The sequence below is a fragment of the Lissotriton vulgaris genome, chromosome 12 (assembly GCF_964263255.1).
Source record: "Lissotriton vulgaris chromosome 12, aLisVul1.2, whole genome shotgun sequence".
Lineage (NCBI taxonomy): Eukaryota > Metazoa > Chordata > Amphibia > Caudata > Salamandridae > Lissotriton > Lissotriton vulgaris.
In genome coordinates, this window is record NC_141700.1 from 756,795,598 (window position 1) to 756,819,246 (window position 23,649).

At 48.2% G+C, this 23,649-nt stretch overlaps 1 protein-coding gene across 6 annotated transcripts in view; it reads right to left on the bottom strand.

Annotated features, from left to right (window-relative positions):
- KDM6B (lysine demethylase 6B) overlaps nucleotides 1-23,649 on the bottom strand; it is an 823,670-nt gene that overhangs the window by 142,400 nt on the left and 657,621 nt on the right. For all 6 annotated transcript variants that reach the window (XM_086946061.1, XM_086946060.1, XM_086946064.1 and 3 more), the window contains one exon: nucleotides 10,748-10,837. The gene's annotated coding sequence lies outside the window, so the exon portion shown is untranslated. The remainder of the gene's footprint in view (nucleotides 1-10,747; nucleotides 10,838-23,649) is intronic.

The following is a 23,649-nucleotide window of genomic DNA, read 5'->3' on the forward strand; positions in this document are numbered from 1 at the left end:
GGAGTTTTGGGGCCCTTGGGAAGTCTTCTCTGTGGATTTATCCCCACCCTTCTCTTGAGGCTTGGTTGATTCCTTTTTCTGGTCACCACCCTGGTTTTTAGGCCTAACCCTGGTTCTGACCCATTTGTCTGCCCTCTTACCCAATTCCTGTGGAGAGGTCAACTCAGAGTCTACCAGGTGCTGGTGTAATAACTGGTTCTGACAATTATTTAAGATTTGCTCCCTCATAATTAGATTGTACAATCCTTTAAAATCAGTAACCTTACTACCCAGTAGCCAGCCTTCAAAAGCCTTAGTGGCACAATCAACAAAGTCAGTCCAATCTTGAGACTGAGTTTTCTGGGTGTCTCTGAACAGCATCCTGTATTGTTCAGTGGTTAAACCAAACCCATCAACCAGTACATTCTTCAAGACTTGGTAATTGTTAGCATCCTCCACCCTTGTGGTGAGGAGCTTATCTCTACCTTTACCATCAAAGGAGAGCCACAAGATAGCTGCCCACTGACTTTGGGGAACACCCTGCACAGTGCAGGCTCTCTCCAAAGCAGTAATCCATTTGTGGATGTCATCCCCTTCCCTAAAGGGGGGCACTATCTTATTCAGGTGCTTTTTATCAAAACTCCTTTCCCTATTGCTAGGTTTATTGCTGCCACCAGTGGGAACTAGCCCACATAATTCTTGCTCTCTAGCAAGGGCAAGTCTCTCTTTGGCCAGGGCAAGTTCTTCCCTTTCAATCCTCAGTTTGACTGCCCTTTCTTCAGCTTCATACACTCTCCTCTTAGGGGAAGACATTCCTCTGTGAGAAGAGTTGAGAGAGCCATTGGTTCGAAAGGATCTGCTAGAGCCTCTTGATAGAGACCTAACTCGTCCATTCCCAATGTTAAGCTGACCTGAGAGTGGGCCCAGGAGTCCCCCAGTACCAAGCTCATGTCTGCTTAAGTTGGACCTGCTTAGTCTACTGACTTCTAGCTGTCCCTTATCTGCCTCATCCCCTGATAACTCATCCTCATCCTCAGCAACATCTGCCTCAAGGAGGGGATGGATATCAAAGGGACCCTGTAAGGAGGGCAAACTTCCATCTGGATTAGAAGGGTCTGGGTTACCAGCCCTACTGGCATCATAAGCCTCTAGGAGACCAATCAGAAAGGAAGTGGTGGGGTTAGACCCCTGTTTTAGTTTCCTGAGAGTACACACTTGTCTCATCTCATGGAAGCTAAGAGCAGTATATTTTGAAGGGATGACCTGTGGAGGGTCAACTGACACAAGGGGAGACTCAGTGTTTCCTCCTGTGACCGACATACTGCTTCTAGTGTGGTGTAAGTGATGCACCTACCTAAACTATGTGTTACCTACTGGTCCCTTGCTAGAGTTGTAGCCAAGGTGTGCTAAGCCTTGTGGAGCTACAACAGCTGGTTCAGTAGAACTCAGAGTATTCTAAGCTTTAGTTATATGTACCTAACAGTACTTATGTGATCTTTCAACAAGATATTCTTAGGATACGTGTGGTAAAACAACAGCAAGCTCAAATCCCAACCGCTGCTCACCAATGTGAGAAGGTGGCCTGATATGCAGTGCTCACTATTCTAGTGAACACGATGTATCAGTCCAGCAACCCTTATTGATGATTGGTTGTAAGTCAACCTTATAGACCAGCTATCCTAGTAGCGTGGATACGAGCAGTCTAAGGCTAAAGACTCGAGAGGGCGTGTTAAGCCAGCTGTTTACCACACATATACCCCTTGAATACCAAGTGAAAGGACACCACACAAGTGTTATGAAAATAAACAGTTATTTATTTAAAGATCACAACAGCCCTGTACTCTTTATGAGGACAGGGTACTAAGCACAAACCAAAACTCTTACAAAAATACTTAAGTTAGCACAGTATATACAAATGCCCGAGGGGCACGGAAAACCATATACTCTGAAAGTGGAATGCGAAATTACTAGCAGGTAAGTACAGTACTAATAGCTTTTGGAATCGCTAGGACTCGACTAGGGAATCGTTAAATTACTTCTAGGAGGCCTAGGGGACTCGGGTGCAGTGTGTGCACTCTCACGCGAGATGCGGGACAAAAGTCTATGGTAGCTAGGAATTAGAAAGTTAGTGTTCTCGGGCGAACCCGACCTGGTAGGGAGAAAACGAAAGTAGATTCTGACCCTTGGATAGTGAGGCTATGCTGGGGCACCGAAATGCCGAAGTTACCTAGCCCAGGGGCTGCAGCTGCATAGGTCTGAAAAGACGTCGGGAATCCTCGTAGACGGACCAGGAGCCGGAAGAAAAGATGCTGGCCGGTGACCAGTGAAGAAAGTTCAGTTGGATCCAAGCCTGGATCTCGAAGATAGATGACACCTGAAAGCAGAGGGGACCAAGTTCGAGACTACTAACCAGTAGTCAGTGGGCACCAGGAGGGCACCGGATGGTAGCCACCTCGACTAGGTGAGTGGGTGACGCTTGACTCGAAGATCTCACGGACCAGGAGGCGTTGTCGGCGACCAGGATGGAGGATCGAGCTGTCCCACGAAGATGGAAGCTGTCGGCGTCGCTGGACCCAGGATTGGGCAACAAAGCCTTGGCAAATTCAAGCCCACGCGGTGGACCTAAAATGGCGTCTGGAGTGGACCAGGAGGGTCCGGGGTGCCTCTCTTGAACAAGGAAGCAAGGGCCAGCCTGGAGCAACCAGACCAGCAGTCGTGAAGTCGTTGGGCGTCGTTCAGAAGGCCACAAGCCAGCCGGCTAGTAGCCAAACAACGCGGTGCACAGCAAACAGCAGAAGGGCCCCACGCCGATCGTGGAGATGCAGGGGGGCTGATCTTGGGTGCTGGAGCTGCGCAGGGTCGGGGCTTCTCGGACCCCAAAGCACTCACCAGTGGAGGACACGGTGGGCTTGCAATAAAGATGTCGTGCAGTCTTGGCGATCGTCGGTCCCTTGAGGTCTCGTCGCACTCACGGTTCTCAGCTTGGCTGTAGAGGTGAGTAGAGGTCAGAGGTGCCAGGGAAGCCGGGTCTCGTCGAGCTGGGTCGTCGGATTCGTGATGAAGGACTTGCAGCAGACCGCAGTGTTCTTTAGGATGGTGCCCGCTTGATGCAGGGTGACTACTCCTTAGCCACAAGGGAGAATCTTGAAGAAGAAATCGTGAAGTCCTTTCAAAGAAAGTGGTATCTTGATTCCAAAGATGATCTAATTTTAACAGGGGGCCCGCTCCCATCTTTATACTAAAAAAAGGGGGCTGACCCGGTGACTAGGTCCTGCCTATGGGTGGGACTAGGTGGGGGGTGGTTACACCCCTCAGCCATGCTGGTCTTCCCCAGGCCAGGGGCTGGTGTGCCCCTGGAACTGGTTCAGACCGGCCTATGCGTAGTGAGCACCGGGGTGCCACTCAGCAGTCACCTTCCTGTAAAGCCCTGCCTACCCAGGATACACAAAACCATGTCTGGGACGGTGCTAGCACCGCCCCTGACAGGAAACCCTTTGTCCAGGCTCCCCTCGCTGGAAGGACTCCCAGCTGCAGGGGGTCAGACTCGTGTCTGTGGTGGCAGCATCCATTTTGTGGAGCTGAGGCTTCAGTTAACTTTAACCGGGGTTCACAGTTACATACATGTCGTGTCCCTCTAGAAGGGTGGAATGCTAACCCCGTCGCCAGAATTGGCGAGGGGTTAGTATTCCAATTCGTATGACACCTTACTCGACATGTTTTGATAAAGCAATACCAAAGATAGCATTTAACCGCGAGGATTATAATGCACTTAAGAGTATATGGTATGCGATATCATGGAACAGCTATTAGGACTTGATTCCGCAAGCTGCAGACAGGCTCAGCTCATGCCAGAGCACCATCTCACATGATTCCAAGCACTCTGCCTTCAGGATTGTCAAGGCCTGCCATAGGAGTGACTGATAGGAATCTGTGTGTCCATTTTAGGGTTAGGTATAGGTATACTACACCTACAGCAAAGGGTGATTACACGACTTTGCCCCAGCTGTCATGCAGCCAGTTGTGTCAAATTTAAGAGGCCAGCCAGGGGTGGCATAATACATGCTGCAGCCCCTGGCAGCCCTGGGTACACCCATGCCCTGAGTTACAGGGTCTGATAGGGTGGCCCAGTACCAATTGGAAATGCACCTAGGGTACATGGAATCCATTTTAAAGAGAGAGCAGTAGGCCTGGGGTCCTGATTGGCAGGATCCCAGGTCGACTATGTCCAAAACCAGCTAAAACACAGGGCAAAAAGTTGGGGGCAACCATAGTCAGGAGGTACCTTCCTACACTGTGAATCGCAGAAACCTTCTGTGTGCTGGGTGAATCGGAACATGAAAATAGGCATCTTCGAGATCGAGTGTGGCCATGTAATCTCCCGGGTTGATTAGTTTCAAGATGTCCTGGAGGGACACCATCCTGAAGGATAGAGAGATGAGATAGGTGTTTAGCCCCCTGAGGTCTAAAATGGGACGCCACTTGTCGAGCGTTTTCCTCACCAGGAAGAACCTGGAATAAAATCCCTGGTTTCTTTGGTTCGATGGAACTGGCTCTATCGCCCCTTTTCGGAGCATTTGTTGAACTTCGAGCCGAAGGAGACGCTGGTGTTTTGAAGGAGTGGCTGCCGGGGGCTTTGGTGGCGGAACTTGAGTGAACTCTAAGGTATACCCTTTCCGAATGATGTTGAGCACCCAACGGTCCGATGTTATGAGGGACCAGTTGTGAAGGTATTTGTTGACCCTGCCTCCAACTGCTAATTTCCTGGAGGAGGGTCCAGTAGGAAGAGCCAGGAGGCCGCTATTGGCGCTTGGACGAATCTCGTCCTCGCGCACCTTGCTTTCCTTTATTGTAAGGCCTGGAGTAGTTGGTAGACTGGCCTTGCCGCTGTTGGTAAGATTGGCGGTGCTGTTGGGAACCGGATCCTGTGTTGGAATACCGTTGGTGTTGGAAGGATCCTCTATACGTACCACCCCTGCCTCTGGCTCCCTTGAAGGGGGACTTCCTGTACTGAAGTGTTCCTAAAGACCTAGCGGTCTCCGTGTCCTTTTTAATATCTTGAAGGGTGTCGTCAATAAGTTTGCCGAATAGAGCCTCACCATCAAAGGGAAGATCCAACACTTTGTTCTGGACCTCTGGTCGGAACCAAGTAGCTTCAAGCCACCCTTGGCGACGGAGCACTGCCGCTCCAGCTAGTGAACGAAATGCCGTAGTCGCAATATCCATTGCACAATCGATTATTTCCATCGACGTCGCTTCCCCCTCTTTCAAAACGTTCTTTGCCTCCGACATTGATTCAGGAGGTAACTGGTCAAGGTACGGAGAGACATCACACCAGAGTTGACGGTCGTACCTTCCCAGGATGGCTAAGGCATTAGCCGCTCTCACCAGCAAACTCGCCATCGCTGAGAATCTTTTCCCCACATTATCTAACCTCCGTCCTTCCTTGTCCGGAGGAGTTGTCAGCGGTGCTGAAGGGTTGCGCGATTTCCTCTGCGCTGCCTGTGAGATTACAGAGTCTGGTTTCGGATGACCTGTCAAGGCTGCTGGGGCATCATCGGTTGCTCTATATTTCTTTTCCAGACGCGGTAGCACCGGCACCACCGTCGCCGGGTGTGTCATGGTCTTTAGGCCCTCTTTCCATAAATGATCCACAATCGGAATAGATCTGGCATTTTTCTGGAAAGGTTCCTTAAAGTCATATAAGAAGCAATCCGTGGTGACTTTAGGCATTGCTAACTTAAATCTTGCCGCCGCCCTCTCCATTAGCTGATGGAAACCTCCAATATCCACCGGCGGGGAGTCCGCCGGGTCCGGATTTGGCGATGCGGGATTGTCAATAATGTACTCATCATATTCCGTGTCAGGAATAGAGACGTGGTGTTTCAGCCCTTCCCCACCACGAGAGGAATTTAGGAGACCACCCGTCCAGCAGCTTTTTTGTTTTCTTGTAGAGTATCTCCTCATTAATTTTTAAGGTGGATATCAAGTCCTTTTCGAATTCCATTCCCAAATATTTAAAACTCTTCGACTGCCAGGTAAGCCCGGAGTCGCCCAGGATGGTTTTATCACATAGGTTATTTAATGACTTCACCTCAGTTTTATCCTTGTTCAAGGAATATCCAGAAACAGCTGAGAAGTCTTCTATTGTGGACATTAGCGCCGGGATAGCCTTATCAGCTTGTTCACTCATGACCAACACGTCGTCTGCATAAGCCGTGAGTTTAATTGTACAGCCAGTGAACCGGATTCCAGCGATGTCAGGGTTTTCCCTTATGTAGTACAGAAAAGGCTCAATAGCCAGGAGGAATAAGGACGGGGATAATGGACATCCCTGTCTAGTACCCTGTTCTAGACCAAATGGGGAGGAAAAAGCGCCGCCAGCTCGTACTCTAGCGGAGGGACAGGCATAGAGGGACATGACTAATTTAGTGAATATGGGACCCAGGTCGAATTTATGTAGTACAGCATTTAAGTAAGCCCAGTCTACTTTGTCGAACGCTTTTTCAGCGTCTAGTGTAATGGCGATGGTGGGTGTAGATAAGAGTCTCGCTTTTTCAATGACATGAGCCAGGATTCTCGTATTATCGCTCGAGAGCCTGTTCTTCAGAAAACCGGCCTGCGAGGGATGTATTAGAGACGGCAGGACTTTTTGAATGCGATTCGCTAAAATTGATGCTAGGAGCTTACAATCTAAATTTATCAGTGAGATAGGCCTGTAATTTTTGGGGAGTTTGTGGTCTTTGCCTTCCTTGGGTATTACCGCAATTACAGCCTCTGCCATAGTCCCCTTAACTTTACCTGTATCGGTAATTTCGTGGAAGACCTCTAGGAGAGGGGTGGAAAGAATATGGCCAAAGGTCTTATAAAATTGTGCTGTATAGCCGTCAGGCCCAGGGGCTTTCCCCTTTTTGAGGGATTTGATCGCGCTAATAACCTCCGACTCAGAGATTGGTTCATTCAAGGAGTCTCTTTCTGCGGCCGTGGGTGTTGGGAGCGTGCAATTGGAGAGGTATTTCTCCATTTTCTCGCTGTCTATGTGCATGTTCCTAGCATAAAGTTTCTCGTAAAAGTCCTTGAAGATATTCGCAATCTTAGTGGGATCAGAGTTAGGAGTCCCATTGTCGTCGAGTAAGGATGCAATGGTATTCTTTTGTATTTTAAATTTAAGATAAGCCGCTAGTCCCTTCCCGGCTTTGTTCGAGTCACAAATTTTGAAACGCTTCCTCCTGTCTAGCCAAATTCCCGCCTTTTCACTAATAAGTTTGTTATAGGTGTATTTCTGATTGGACAGTTCGGTTAGGACCTCAGGGTTTCTACTCCTCAAGTATGTGTGCTGGAGTTTTGAAATGTCCTCCTCTAATTTCAGCAAGGCTGCAGTGCGGTTCTTATCAATGCATGGAGGGAATGGCTGTCCTGCATCAGGGGCACTGACAACCCCGCGTTACACTCATCACCGTGGCAGGTCACCAACAAAAACTTATGGTCTTCATTGGACCGAGCCTCCTTCACCTTTGACCCACCCTGAAGTTCCAAATGATGAGGTCTGTATTCAGGGAATTATGGGTTGCATGCGGTGTGAACTGTAATGGCTATATCTTGTGCTCACGGGCTTGACAATCTTAGAATCACGAAGCAGGAATGATGAAATATAAATGGTACTATATGACCTGTTTTAGACGGAGGGCTTTACGGAACTATATACAAATGTGAGAATGCAAGGTTGGTACTTTATTTTCCTTCACTGTATACGTATTGTTTTGTGTAATAACCCATGTCTGACTGCGGTATTTTTGTAACACGACTGTAATTCTTCTGATGCCTTCTTGCCGCCATCATCTCTGTTATCATTTCTGTTATTGTTTTATAAAATAAAATATGATTTGAACATAAAAAAAAAAGGAATAGAGACGTGGTCCGAATGTTGATCCTCATCCGAGGATTCATCAACATCATGCGATCTTGGTACCCCAAATGAATCTTGAGGGACGGCTGTTTGAGGCTGCGGAGAGGTTGGAGCCGAGAGCGTAGGTGGCACCACTGACGCCTGAGTCGTGGAAGGCGTAGCAGGTGTTGACGTAGTTGGCAAAGGTCCACTGGCCTTAGACTTATAGTCCTGCAGCATCCTATGTAGATCTTGTAGGAAAGATGTTGGCACTGAGACCATTCCCTGGTCCGAGTGTCGTTGTTGATGTTGACCATGATCATGATCATGCTCCTCGTGGGTGTATTCGCCCTCTGAGTCGGTGTCCTGGCATTTGACAAATAGTTGAGAAGGACTATTGGCATAACTATATGCATCTTGGTCATCTTCCTCTGGGTGACCCTCTTGCAAGAGCATTGTTGGTAGCAGAGGGGACACTGCCCTTGGAGAAGTCATCTCCGGTGTAATCCGCGTCACAGAAATGGTGATACGCTTTTCCGTGGCCAAGATCGTGGGTTCCGTCGTCGACGGTTGTACATACGCCGTCGAGATAGGCGTCGTGGACGTTGTCGTCGACGAGACTGTGGACACACCAGCCGTCGTCATAGTCATCGTAGTGGTCGTCGGCGCTCTCGTCGACGAGACCGTCGTCGACGACACCGTCGTCATTGTCGTCGACGGGACTCTCGTCGACGACACTGTCGTCGTCGCCCTCGTTGGTATCATCGTCGACGGGTTCTTCGTCGACGGGTTCTTCGTCGACGGGTTCTTCGTCGACGTGGCCTTCGTCGACGGGGCCTTCGTCGACGGGGCCTTCGTCGACGGGTCCTTTGTCGACGGGGCCTTTGTCGACGGGGCCTTCGTCGTCGGCTGGATCTTGGGCGTCGACGGGGCTTTCGTCGACGACTCCTTCGTCGACGGCTCCTTCGTCGACACTTGCGTAGCCGGTGCCTTTGTTGACGGCGCCTTCTCCGCCGTCGACGGTCTCGTCGCCGACGAACCTCCAGTTGACGGAGCCTTAGATGACTTAGTCGACGGGTCTCCCGCTGTCGACGTCTTCGTCGTCGAGGACCTAGAAGTCCTCTCAGAAGACTGGCTTTGAGGCGTTTTGAAGGCTGTGGAAGTCTTCGCGCCAGTAGAGTGCGTAGAAGGTCCATCCCTCTCCTTTACACTTCTGTGAGGAGATTTGCTGGGACCTTGGCTCTCAGACTCACTGGGGGTCTTTTTTGAGGCCTTAGAAGATCGACTGACAGAAGAAGAAGGGGAACCCCTACCCCTTTTCACTGACCTTCTAGTAGAAGTCATCGATCCAGCATCTTCACTGTCACTGGAGACAGTATCCTTCCTCGATTTAAGCCTTTGCAGCCATGTCAGGAGCCTACCCTCACGGTCCCGGAGGGTTTTGGCAGAAAAGGAGCGACAGATTGCACATTTATCCACCAGATGGTCAGGATAGAGGCAATAGATGCAGTCCTCATGCTTGTCCTCCACAAACAGCCTTTTCTTGCCACAGGAGGAACAAGGCTTGAAAAGTGCTTTTTTCTTCACAATCTCCGACATACTGGCAGGCAGCAACAATCCTGAGAAGGATCCAAAAGATCCTGAAGAGAAAACTGTGAAAAAACCTGATGAAATCCTGTAGAAGTGTAGAAGTTGAGCAGAGCTCAATGGAGACTCCCTAGCACAACGTGCGGTAGAAAATCTGAGGCTCTGAGGTTCCTTCAGGAAGGTTCTAAGTGGTGAGGCACTTCTGATTGGCTGAGGCCAAAAGTTTGGTCTCTTTTACACAAAGAGGGTGATATGCTACAAAAGGTAATGAGGCCTAGGCCTTTTTCCATTGTCTTTTGTACCTACAGCTATGGTATTTTTGTTACCGAGACTCCCATTCCGACGACGGGGAATGATACAAAGCATGGGAATCTATGAAAGTTCCAATACTGGGGTAAAACAAGGTTACTTAGAGAATCAACAGACGAAGGAGAAAGAGGGAATTTGAGGGCTCTGTAGAAATCCAGGCCATCAAGTTACTTTCCATCATGACACAGGTAATATTGATGGCACTCATCGGATATCCTTTGAAAGGATTAAACACCATTTATTGCAAATATGAGGCAGAAAGGATGCCGTCCTTATATGGAGAAGGGATACACCGAGTCAAATCGAATGAAGTAACCAGAGTCTGCCAAAAAACACCTGTAGGCTCACATTGCACAACATTTCCTTCTGGAAGCCGAGGTACTAATTCGCAGCAGCTCGGACTAGGCTAGATCATCTCCCAAGGTTGTGGGATGCAGACGCCAAAAGGCCTCTGTGTGGCAGAGGCAATCAGAAGTGAACCCTTGAGTTACCATGGCCTTTCAATGAGGTATAAAGGTGATACCCAGCGTTGCACAACTTGTCCTGAGCAAGACGGCTTTCCAGTGTTCACGTCACAATGAAAGTGAAGAGGCTGGCACGGAAGCAGAAACACCACATCTTCAGCAACATGGCCTTTCAGTCATGCAAAAGGGTCAAACCCCTTCCATTGAACGGGGCCAGCTTGGAGACTCAGTTGGACCCTCCAGAGTCGGTAAGATGCAAGTGAGCCTAAAATTCATTGGCGCTTTGTTAATCAGCACAATAATGGTATGGGAGTCTTCATCAGGCAAGGGCAACAAAGCGTCCAATGGGCGAGGTGAGAACTAATCACAACCCTTGCCTTTCCTATCACTCCCCTCCCCATGAAACCTTGAAAGGGACCATCCCGCACGCAGGCTTTGAATTGAACTGTAATAATCATTTAACAGTTATCGAAGCTTCCTGAATTAATAATCAATCAGGCACGTGGTAGGTGGAGAGAATGCTTACCGGTACAGTGTCCAACGATCACAGCATTCACAACGCACAGCGCCGGGCCCGGCAAGCAACCATCGCTCTTGTTACTGTATGATAAGCAGCCTGCGGAAGGATGAGAGAGCCATGTAAGTCAAGTTTATTCAGCCAAAGGCCATAAACGCATACATAAAAACACAAAATTAAAAATGTCGTCAGAATCGTAGCCAATACCCAATTTTCAGATAAAATATTTAAAAAGTGCTAAGTCAGATAGACTAAATCATGTCTATAATATTTTTTTAAATAGCCCATAAAATTCATATCTCTGATGTAAAACGCGGATTTTATAAAATGTAAAACTGCAGAACAGATTTCAGGCGAGTCTAAAGACTGTGAGGCGCCATAAGGATGGTTTAATTTTCATGCAAAGTCCGGTGAAGGGGAGATGTGACCAGGCAGCCTCTAGAGTGGATACGGGAAACCTGGCGCTCTGGTACAACATGTTATACAGCTCCTCAGGCTCATAGCATTGCATAGGTACCTACCTCCACAGTGATGTTTTGATAGAAACGCTTCCCTACAATTTAGCAATGGACAGGAGACCACCCAAATGAGTTCTTCTGCTCTCTTGCCCAAATATCGCCACGGTCTAACAGTTTACATTCTCACTAATCTGCACAAACCATTTCTAAACTTAACAATGAAGACACTCTCGACTAACCTCATACATACACCAGCAGACAGACACAATCCGTTAATGGCGGGGCCGCTGGAATTATGCGATTGTGGGGCCAGTGGTTTTCACATAATTAATTTACCACATAATCAATTAGCTGATGCATAATCTACAGATTAACAAAAAATTGTTTTGTTTCTCGCTCAAACTGTTCAAAAGGTACTAAAAATGCAGAGACGCGTGCTGCCGCGCAGTTGAAGGTCCTTAGCCAATGTTTACCCGTCTCCCGTGCACACATAGTATTACAATATATGGTTAAAAAGTATTTGATTAGAGCAAAACAGAACAGAATTCCGGTTTGAGGTCTCTCGTACTTTAATACAGGGTGTACAGCGCAGCCAGCGGACACGTGTTCTGTCAGGGAAACCAGTAGTTCCCTGCCTCTTGTATGGCAATACCGCGCTCAGGGTAGTCTGTATGGTAACCAAAGGGAAGATAGTAATGCTCATTTTCTATCAATTGTAGCCAAGTGGAGGGATAATGTGACCAAGAAAGGGAATGGCTTAAAGCCTAAGCTTGTGCAAGCTCTTACCAATAGACCAGTGATAATTCCAACCCGGTAGGGTGCACGCGAAGCTGTAAATCCATATTGGTGGTGCTGTACGAAGATTGATAATAGGGACTGGGGGAAAGTAAGAGGAATAGTCGCCATTTGTATCTGTCATGGGAAATGGCGATATTGACAGACTACCCTGAGCGCTGGTATTGCCATACAGGTACTCTTTTTAAGATCATCTGTGTCCTCTGACTTATTAGATTTAATTAGGTTTCCAGATTTACCTTTTGTGCCCTTCTGTTGTATTCCTTTTACCCTTTTAAAATAGGCGTGATATCCTTTAGTTATAGCCCGGTGTGCGTGTGCTTTACATATTTGGGTGTATCACTAGCATTCCATTGTAATCCCAAATTGTTCAACATATGGGGACTATCCCCAGCACAATATGATGGGTTTCTTTATTTATTTTGGTTTCCACCCATGATGTTTAACTACATGAAATTAAGAAGGATGTTTGTTCTCCAACCAACTGTCACTCTGTGCTCAGCTCTGAAGAGAACTGTTGTATCATTCTCAGCCCTGAAGAGTCCGGAAACTACTGGTTTCCCTGACGAAACACGTGTCGGCTGGCTGCGCTGTACAAACTGTATTAGCCCCTTCGCCGCGGGGTTAATTCCCCGGAGGTGCGGTGGGGGGAGGAGAGAGATGGGCCGCGTGCAGCGCCCCGGTGCTCATGACGAGCCCCGAACATCCGCACAGGCGTGGAATTAGCCACTCGGGGGAGTGGCGCGGACGTTATGATGAGCACAGCTCCACTGTGTCTCTCGTCATAAGCAGGCAAGGGGTTAAAGAACGAGAGACATCAACCAAGAATTCTGTTCTGTTTTCCTCTAATCAAATACTTTATGATATATTACAATACTATATGTGTGCACGGGAGACGGGTAAATGTATATGCTGTAGTTTCTTTCTCCACAGATTAAGGGGTTAAAAGGTTTCCCCTTCCCAGTTAGCACTATACCTTACGTTTTCAATCATAAACACGAACGTTAACAAGCCGAGCGGCATTCTTCATACTAACTAAAACCTTGTTCTTGTAGCATCAATCCTTTGCCAAGGTTGACTAATCACCTTTCTGTTGCTTGTTTCTATATGTATACATTAATCCGGTACCAATGAGGTGCAACCTAAGCTCAGAGTTTTAAGTGTAAAAATACCAAAATAATGAACTAGTACTGTAACAAAATGGGCTGCTTTTTGTCACATAATTTGCCTTTTTTTACTGCGTAATTTTGTGACCGCGCTGCATAATTTGGCCCTCTCCTGCTGCATAATTCCAGTGGCCCTGGAATAGTCCACCGAGTGAGTTCCACAGCAAACAGCACCCTGCTTGAGAATATGTTGCAATGTTGTGGAAACGTTGCTGCCAGCTCTACACACACTCAAATAACATAAGCTTAAATGATGTGCACTATTACCCGTCAGGAATTCAACCTATGACCTCAGTCCGGTCATTACGGACAATCTCACCTTCACATCACTGATTACAGGTGTGTTAGTCTAATCAGTTCTATGGAATGAAAAAAAGACTACATTCAGCACCAAGAATGCCTTTTGCCATCACACAAGAGTCCATGACAAGAAACACTTTTCCGATTGACCTGGAGAGGGGTGGTCGCCCTACCTACAGTGTACACACAAATTAAGTACAAAAACCCTTGGATCTCTCAGCCTTCCTACTGGCTTGAACCTTTCCCCCACTACCCCGAGTACACGTTGAAAAAAGTTAACAAATATTAACCTACAAGGGAAATATAGTAGGGTCATTATAGCAAACGAGGCCAGTAGTAGAGAACATTTAAAGACATCAGTGACAATATAATGGCACTTAAGTTGACACCGACTCAAACACTGGGAATATCAGCCAATTGTTTCGATTATGATAGTCTATCATGGTTTACATTTCCAAATTGCAATAACAAAATCAGCCAGTAGATGTCGCCACACTCCACGAAAAGAATGGGAAAACTGCGCGTTTTACGGGTGTTGCTCAGGCCATGGTTAACTCCTCTACGGAGATGTAGTGGTCCCAATTCTTGCCCAAGGCACCGTTGTTCTCCCAGCACAGCATTTCACATTCACACAGCGCTTCCAAAGCGCTTTATCCGCACCTGCAGCAGCGCCCACCGCGATTGCTGTGCTGGATATAGACGCACAGCGTTGGCGGTGCGCCTCAATCCTCAGAGCTCAAGGCACTGGAATACCGGTTCCACTGCTCAACACTGGGCTTTCCACGTTCAATGACTTGAATCCAGCCCTTCTCTCTACTCCAAAAAGCATCCCAGACAGGCTAGAGTCGCTAATCCATCGCATTCTCTTATCCCAGACTGGAGAAGCTACCCAGCCAGCCTCTAAAGTAAGACGAGAAAGAAACGCAGGGAGCCAGCCTGGAATATTTCTATCCCGTCGCCGAGGCTAAAAATACCCTCGGCCTAAAATATCTGCACGGAGGAAATATAAACACACAAGCAATACACATCTCTCGGCTTGTACGCAGAGCTACACCACAAACGAGCGCATAGCTGTGCATGCTGGCCCTGGAGGCGAGAGCCACCTCCAACCGGAAGCATGGCGCATCCCCGCGCAGACTGCAAGGCAGGAGGAGGAACACGACACATTCACACCAAGACACCACACCAGCGGCTAAGCAGAAGTTCCATTCATCGACTTCACCTCGAGTGACAATCAGCAACAAGCATTGGCAAAGACAACAGGCCTTGGATTTGAGCACTACTAGGCTTATCAATACTTGTAGCCATGTTGTACAGCATCTCCGACGGTGTGCAGTATGGCTAAAGAATACAAAATAAAGTCAAATGAAGCTGGCAGGGTCATTTTGTAGGCGCGCGCCTACAAAAGCACAGCTGCATAAAAAAAAGAAATTGCCGATCCGAGCCGTCGAAACAGCTAGGTGAGAAAGTGGTTCATTGAAGAGATGTCATACAGATGAAAGCAGTTAGCAAGTGCCAGAAGGGTTTGTTATTGAAGCACTTTGAGCTCACTTTTCTAAAATATGCACAGGACATGGAGCTAGTTGGAAGGGAAAACCGATGCGTAGTTATGAGAAGGTTTGCAGCAGGGTCAACATTTCACAGGAGTTGGCATTATAGGATATAACCACAAGGATAGCATTGTGGCAACACGTTTAACAAACTATGGACACAGAACATGAAAACCCCCAAGAGATGAATGAACTAAGATGACTCATGAACATCACAGAGATGCATGAACCAAGATGTCTTATGAACATAACGGAGATAAAATGGAAGAAAAGATGGAGGCAGCACCAGGGATGAAGTCACACTTAAGTCAATGTGGTATTTTCAATACTCTTTATTCTTCTTTAAGATAAAAGATGACAGCCAACGCTTTACGTTCCTTTTAAAGGAACTTCATCAGGGCAAAAAATTCCTGTACAGACAAAGTCCCACGGTGTGCGTCAAGGGAATAGTCAGTCCCACAGACAGATAGTCAGACAGATACTCCTCTGGTGCGAAGGAAGCCTCAAGATAGGACAACTGATGAAAACGTATCTGCGAGTATTATTAGATGTTCATCCTTCTGGTGTGTTTAGCGCCTGGAAACCCTCAAACAAACCTGCTAATTAATGAAGGCCTCGACAGGTGGTTGCGTAAGACTGCCCTGTTGCTCCCTATACTTTAGTGCGAGTTAAGCCTGTATTTCTGCTTCTGACGTTAAACCGGTTGTACATTCAAGAAGCCTTCACTTTCACTGCGTTCTGGGAGGTACTGTTGTTGGGGGTGGGGGGCAAACAGTGCTTTGCCGGTACCTCTTCCGTGCCGTCGACTGAAGCCTCCTGTGCAGTCCCAGTGCGGGCTGTGGGCGCTGTATTATGTGTATGGGGGGCGCTATCACGCCACATGTGCCGAGGGAGGCCATCCCCTTCCCTGTCTTTTGACTGCGGAGTACGCAGAGCTGCTGCCCGCCCTGCCTCCCCCACACTTCCGCCGGCTCGAGGCGCGTCACTTGGCCACTAAGGGGGTTTCTAGGGCCGTCCCCGGTGACGCCGTCGCCCGCAGCCTCCGCGTGTTTTGGTCCAAAGCAGATGCGGAGTGAGTGAAAGTTTCGAAAGGGAGGTCTCGCGCGCATGCTGGCATCTGCGAGCTGCACAACAGGAAACGAAAAGGAAACTTATTTTTGGGTCGAGCAGCGTCAGGCGCCTTGAGGATGACATCAGGTAGCGGCAGACGCGCGCCCACGAGGCCATGTGACGCGACAGCGAGGTGGCAAAACCCGCGCAGGCTCTAAAGGGAGGTGCCAGGCCAGACAAGGGGCCTCGAAACGGAAACCCCAAATGGAAGGCGGGACTGGCAAATGCAAAAGCCAAGTGCATTAACATAGCAGTTAGGAGTGGCTTTTAGCCTGATTCTGCCATCGCCCAAGTTGGCCTCAGATCCAGTGGGAGTTCATTTGTCCAGGATCAGACAACTTGAACAAGGGGTAAGGGCGGGATCAAAAGTCGGCCGACACTAATCAGACTTTATAATCAGATCTTTGAGGAAAAGATGTCCAATGAAGAATATCTACCGTGTTTCCAAATACACTTAAGTGCCACCATACTCCAGAGGGGAATGATGTCAATGAGTTGAGTTCTTGGCAGGTTCGAATTTCTTTATTTCTTTATTTCTTTATTTAGAAAGTTCTATAGAGCGCGAACAAGACCCTTGCGGGTATCAGAGCGCTTTACAGTAAATGTGTATAGGCATATCAAACAATAAAATTAAGCAGGACCATAAGAATAACATCAGAAAGCTTAATAAACAAAAAGGACAAATCAAACATTAAGGATGGCTGCTGATAATAGGTTTAAACTTTTACTAGGGAAAACACATTTGACTACAGTACGAAGTCCTCATCAGAGGTCACTCTGACATGTTGCGTGTTCTATGGCCAATCAGAAAGGCCTTTCCAGTGTTCCAGCCAATGGTATAAAAGCCTGGGAACTTCATCCTCGCCACAAGCTGCCCAAATGTTGCAGTAACCAGCTGCTAGCGGAAGAGTACTTCAGGAGATAAAAACAACTCCAAGCCCGAGTCGATATTGTACACAAGGATGTGTTAGACCCAGTACAATTAGCTGGGAACTATCCCACATGACATCTGGTGTGCCTAAACTTATGGCACACATCTGTCGCATCCCCCTACCTAGGCAAAGACCATGAGGCTTTAGGGTAAATGGAGAGTAACACCATTCCTGGCTAACAAATCTCCAATTTCTCTGGCACACTGAGGCTACTGGGCAACTCCACAGACACACACGTCATCTGACCACAGAACTCTGGGCACTTGTAATTTGTCCAGTCACGCTGGGGTCCGCCACATTCAGTAGAGATTACGACTGCTGCATTGCACTCCCGGGATTTCACTCTTCCTTTCTTTACATTACACTATTACCCAGGGAGACCTCCATTAAACATCCTCCGTTTCAAGAAGGCTGCTATAGCCAAGCAGAAAGAAGTTGAAAAAAACTCAGACATTACTTTCGAGGAAAGGCCTTTGAAGCAGATACTCACATTAGTGCCAGAGAGTAAATGCCACCAGTTTTGGCTTACTTTCAAGTTTTTCAAAATGCACTACATGAGGGTAACACTACTCCAGCCTTCAGCAGAGCAGTCAACATGGTCACTGAAGAGGGCCCCACACGTTTCAACTGTGCTTGCACTAAGCTAACCATGTGGTTCTGGGAGGACGGCCATGCTGGTCCTGTTGGGAGTGAGCAGGCTGAGTGAACAAACTAGTCTCATATCTGCTTATGCTAAGCCACCAGAACATTGCATCAAGACCAACTATTGCACCTCAGTTTAGGTTCGACCATAATGAACATATGCATTGTTCAGCATTCGGTCCATCAAACATTCAGTCACAAAGATCTGGGTTAAATCCATCATTCTTTTGCTCACCACGCCACCCCAGTTTGGACCCAGCTGTATGCAAATCAGTTTTGGCCCTGCTCCTCATAGGAACAGTCCAGACTGAACTAAACAAGCCAGGTCCTCCCTGGACCGCAAACAAGCATCCTGGGACCAGTTTCAGGGCATCACCCCTCAGTAGCCAGGCTAGCTTGAATCCAGTGGCGCAGTGAGCACGGGACCCACGTCAGGGCATACCCACCCATTTAGGGCAACAAAAGCAAAAGAAATATATGCTGGATGGAATGCTGAACAATGCATTCACCCCAGTCACAAAGATCTGGGTTTAATCCATCATTAAACATTCTGTCCATATTGTTCTTTTTGCATTTGTCACCCTGAGCGGGAAAGGTATGCCCAGACATGGGCCCCATGCTCTCCAAGCCACTGCAGTCAAGCTACCCTGGCTGATATGGGGTGAAACCCCGAAAAAGGTCCTAGGAAACTCCTAGGACTTCCGGTCCAGGGAGGATCTGGCCTGGCAGTTCCGACTGGACTGTGTCCATGGGGAGCAGGGTCTAGACTGATTTGGATATGGCTGGGTTCGAACTGGAATGGCATGGTGAGCAAAAAAAGATAGATTTAGGCCCAGATCTCTGTACTGGGGTGTCCATCAACTGTTCTTTATGCATAGGTTCAACCATACGCTTGGCCTTTGTAAGAAACTACAAACACCTTCAGCTGATGCTCAGCTAACTACATAGCCATGTAGAAGAACAATTGTTACTTACCTGTAAACAGGTGGTTCTCCAGTATTGGTGTCTTTCATAGATTCACATGCTTGAATATTCCCCGTCGTCGGAGTGGGAGTCCCACGGTAAATAAAATAGCAATAAATACTAAATATATATAATAATATATAATAAATATATATATACATAATAAGGAAAAACCCAAAAAAATGCATAAAAGAAGCATCTGGTACCTAACCAAAAAGTTCCACATAGGAATGCATGGGAAAACAGAAGTTCCAATGCAGCCTATCCTTGTCATTATGTTAGTCCAAACTGCAGCCAATCAGGCGCCAGCAGCCCTCTAGAACCTTCTCCTCAGAGCTCAAGCCCTCAGATTTTCGTAGCACAAGAGTGACCACAGAGTCTATGAGGAGAAGAGAGCCTCTGAGGGGAGGATGGGAGGGTCGCATGTGAATCTATGAAAGACACCAATACTGGAGAACCACCTGTTTACAGGTAAGTAACAATTGTTCTTCTCCAGTATTAGGGTGTCTTTCATAGATTCACATGCTTGAATATAGAATAGTTAGCAGTCCGTATCCGAACACAAAGTTTCCAGAATGCAATGTATAAACAACAGGTTGGAATCAACAGGTGTAAAAACCCATTCCATAGAAGTTATACAACTATATGTATACATAGAGAAGACATGCATAAGACTGGAAACTATTAGGAGGAGGGTAGAACAGAGGCTCACCTTATTGAAAAAGATTACGGAGCACAGCTTGTCCCACTGCGGTATCTCCTTCAGCCATGGCACCCAGATTGTAGTGCTTTGTGAACGTGTGCCTGCTGGACCACGTGGCTGCTCTGCAAATCTGATGCAATGGAACTCCGGCAAAGAGTGCAGTCGAAGAGGCCATAGACCTGGTAGAGTGGGCCCGTACTGCAGTCTGTAAAGGCTTTCCCGCCTTCTGATGGCAGAAAGCAATCGCCGAAGCCACCCAGCGGGCTACTGTAGGTTTGGTGACTGGTCGCCCTTTTTGAAAGCGGCCATAGGCCACAAAGAGCTGATCCGATTTTCGGAACTGGGCTGTTCTGCTGATGTAAAACTTTAAACATCTTCTAATGTCCAAAGAGTGCAACCGTTGTTCCGCAGGAGATTGCGGGTTGGCAAAGAAAGACTTCAGTATAACAGGCTCATTAATATGGAAGTCTGAAGGCACTTTTGGAAGAAAAGTAGGGTTAGTGCGTAAAAGCACAGAATCCGGTTTAAACTGTAGAAATGGTGGTTTGATGTTATGTTATGTTATGTTATCCTGATTTATTGAGCGCACAGCTGCCCCAGCAAAGGGGCGTCCTGGCGCTAGTGCAGAACAGAAACCGGACAGGAGGTGGGAAACACAACACAACGGCAACAGAACTAAGGGGCTAAGGGAAAAAGAAAAGTTTTGACCGCCTTCCTAAAAGCAAGGAGCTCATCGATGGCACGAATGTGGACGGGCAAGGAGTTCCACAGTTTGGCGGCAAGGACTCGGAAGGAGCGGCCGCCAATCCTGGACCTCTTGAAACGGGGAACAGTGACCAGGTGGAGAACAGAAGACCGCAAAGGGCGAGCTGGAACATAAGGGGAAATGAGTTGCTGCAGGATCTGAGGAGAAGAAAGCTTAAGGATTTTGAATGTCAAAATCAAAGATTTAAACTTTATTCTCTGTGCCACCGGGAGCCAATGAAGATTAAAGATGGTTCTCCTAGCTGAACAGAATTTAGGCAAACCAACCAGAGCCCTGGCGGCAGCGTTCTGGACGCGTTGGAGACGGGAGAGCTCAGCCTGATTGACTCCGAGAAAAAGAGAGCTGGCATAGTCTAATTTAGACAGAATCAAAGCTTGCACAATGAGTTTACGTGTAGGAGCGTCAAAGTATTTGAAGGTGGACCGAAGCTGACGCAAGATTCCAAAGCAAGATGCCGCGGTCTTTTTAGTGTGAGTGGAAAAGCTCAATTGGGAGTCAAACCACACCCCGAGGTTTTTGACTTCAGTGACAGGGGTAGGGGTAGGACCGAGCTCGCGTGGCCACCAGCTGTCACCCCACAGATGAATTTGTTTCCCCACAATGAGCACCTCGGTTTTTTTAGCATTCAATTGTAGGAAATTATCATTCATCCAGTGGGCCACAGATATGAGTCCCTCACGGAACTTGGCTGCCTCGAGATCGGAGGCCCCACTAATCGCAACCGCAAGCTGCGTGTCGTCTGCGTAGGACACGATGGAGAGGTTCCCACGCATGGCGACATCAGCCAGCGGCTGGACATAAAGGTTAAAAAGAGTGGGGCTTAAGGCCGATCCCTGGGGGACGCCCTGGGCAACCGCATGAGGTTTGGATTCAAAGGGGGGAGTGATGACCCTGAAGGAGCGATCAGATAGAAAAGATCTGAACCATTCAAGGGCCAGCTTATCCACCCCTGCCTCAACCAGACGTTGGAGTAGAATGTCATGGGAGACAGTGTCAAAGGCAACACTTAGATCGAGGAGCACAAGTGCCGCCGTGTGACCTGAATCCTCTAGCATGCGGAGATGTTCAGCCATATACAGGAGCGCCGTCTCGGTGCTATGGCCGGGCCTGAACCCATTCTGCGAAGGATCTAAAATATTCCCAGAATGGAGATGTTTTGCTAGAATAGTATTAACATGGGCCTCAGTCAGCTTAGCAGCCCACGGGAGGAGATCGTGAATGCATGCATATCACTCACTCGACGTGAAGACGTCAAGGCAAGTAAAAGCGCGACCTTCCAGGTGACATACTTGAGGTCTGCTTTATGGATTGGTTCAAAAGGTGCAGTCATTAATTGAGATAGGACAATGTTGAGGCGCCACTCGGGAGGGGGACGCCGAACTGGAGGAAAAGTCCAAAGAAGTCCCTTGAAAAATTGACGTATTAACCTGGATGAACATAGGGAGGCGGAGCCATCATGGCGGAAGCGTGATATTGCCGCCAGAAACACCCTTAGAATAGCATGTGACAAACCCGACTGAGCCAGTTGGAGAAAGAAAGGGAGGAGCTCAGCGGGCGTGGCACGCAACGGATGTACTCCGGCGCCTGCACACCAGTGGCAAAAACGTTTCCATTTCAACTTATAGGTCTTTATAGTTGATGGAGCCCTGGCCTGAGCAAGGATGTTACGACACTCCTGAGGGATGGTCATATGTGCAAATTCACAGTGTTCAGGTTCCAGGCTGACAAGCTCAGGGAAGAGGGGTCCGGATGGTAGATTTGACCCCTGTTCATGGAGAGAAGATCCATTCGAGGATGAAGAAGAATGGGTTTGCATTGAGACAGGAGTAGCAGCTCCGAGAACCACGCCTGTCGTGGCCACCTGGGAGCAATCAGAAGGATGTGGCAGGGTTCTCTCCGAATCTTCCAAAGTACTCGTGGCACTAGGGGGATCGGAGGAAAGGCGTAGGCGAAGAGATTCGACCAATCCATCAAAAGGGCATTGCCTTGGGATCCTTTGTGGGGATGCCAGCTTGCGTAAGCGGGGCATTTGCGGTTCTCTGGAGTTGCAAAGAGGTCGATTTCCGGGAATCCCCAACGGCGAAAGACCATATCGAGTGTTGGCTGGTGGAGTTCCCACTCGTGGTTGGATGATCGGGACCTGCTTAGGGAATCCGCCAGAAGGTTGGACAACCCCGGAAGATGAACTGCGGTGATTGAGATTTGATGGTTGATGGACCAGTCCCAAATCGCCTCTGCCAGACGGGATAACACCGGAGACTTTGTTCCGCCCTGCTTGTTTATATAAAGCAGGCAGGTTGTGTTGTCTGTCTGTATGAGAACTGACTCCCCTTGCAGCACTGGTTGAAACGATTTCAGGGCCAAAAAGATAGCCATAAGCTCCAATTTGTTGATGTGCCAGGTCTTTTGATGCACAGTCCATTTCCCCTTGACGGAAAGGTCTTGGAAATGAGCTCCCCAGCCCTCCAGGGATGCATCCGTCGTTAGAGTCAGATCTGGGGTGTTGAACAGAAAGGACGTGCCTGCCGCTAACTGGTGTGGTTGTGCCCACCATTTGAGCGCTTCCTGCATGGGAATGGTGATGGAAACCTGATCATTGAAGGAACCGGTGACTTGACGCCACTGTTTGTCCAGAGCCTGTTGGATAGGCCGTGCTCGTAGTCGGCAATGAGGGACAAGAGCGATGCACGACGAAGCCATCCCTAGAAAGGACTTCAACAAACGGACTGAAGCGCACTTCTTTGCCAGAAGTAGCGAAACTAGTCGGAGAATCCTTTGCTGACGTTCCCGGGAGACAAATGCTTTTGCTAGTTTGGTGTCCAGCGTTGCTCCTAGGAACTCCTTGCAAGTTGTTGGCTGCAACTGAGATTTCTCCAGATTGATGGACAGACCCAAGGAACGGAAGATTGTCTGACAAACGGAAGTATGGTGTTGGAGTTGAGAGCGGGATTGTGATTTCAGGAGGCAGTCGTCGAGATATGGGAATATCTGGATGCCTTGGAGACGAAGAAAAGCCATGACCGGAGCCATCATTTATGTAAAGACTCGGGGGGCCGACCGGAGGCCAAATGGAAGGACCTTGAATTGGAAATGAAGGTGCCCCACCTTGAAGCGCAGGAACTTTCGATGACCTGCGAGAATTGGGACATGGAAGTAAGCGTCTCGGAGATCGATGGTTGTCATGAAATCTCCGACTGAGAGCAAACGCAAGATTTCTGTAAGCGTTAGCATACGGAAGGTCTGATCCATGAGATAGTGATTGAGTGCTCCCAAGTCCAGTATGGGTCTCCATTCTCCGTTCTTCTTGATGACAAGGAAAAAATGGGAATAAAACCCCTTCCCTCTCTGAGACTTTGGTACTACTTCCACCGCACCCTTTTGAATGAGAAGGCGAACTTGATGAAATAGTTCTTTGAGGTGCGGAGGTGGCGGTCCGGAAGGTGGCGTTGGAGGAGGTACCTCGACAAATTCCAATGCATGGCCTCTTTTCACAATGTCGAGTGCCCAACGGTCCGTAGTAATGGAG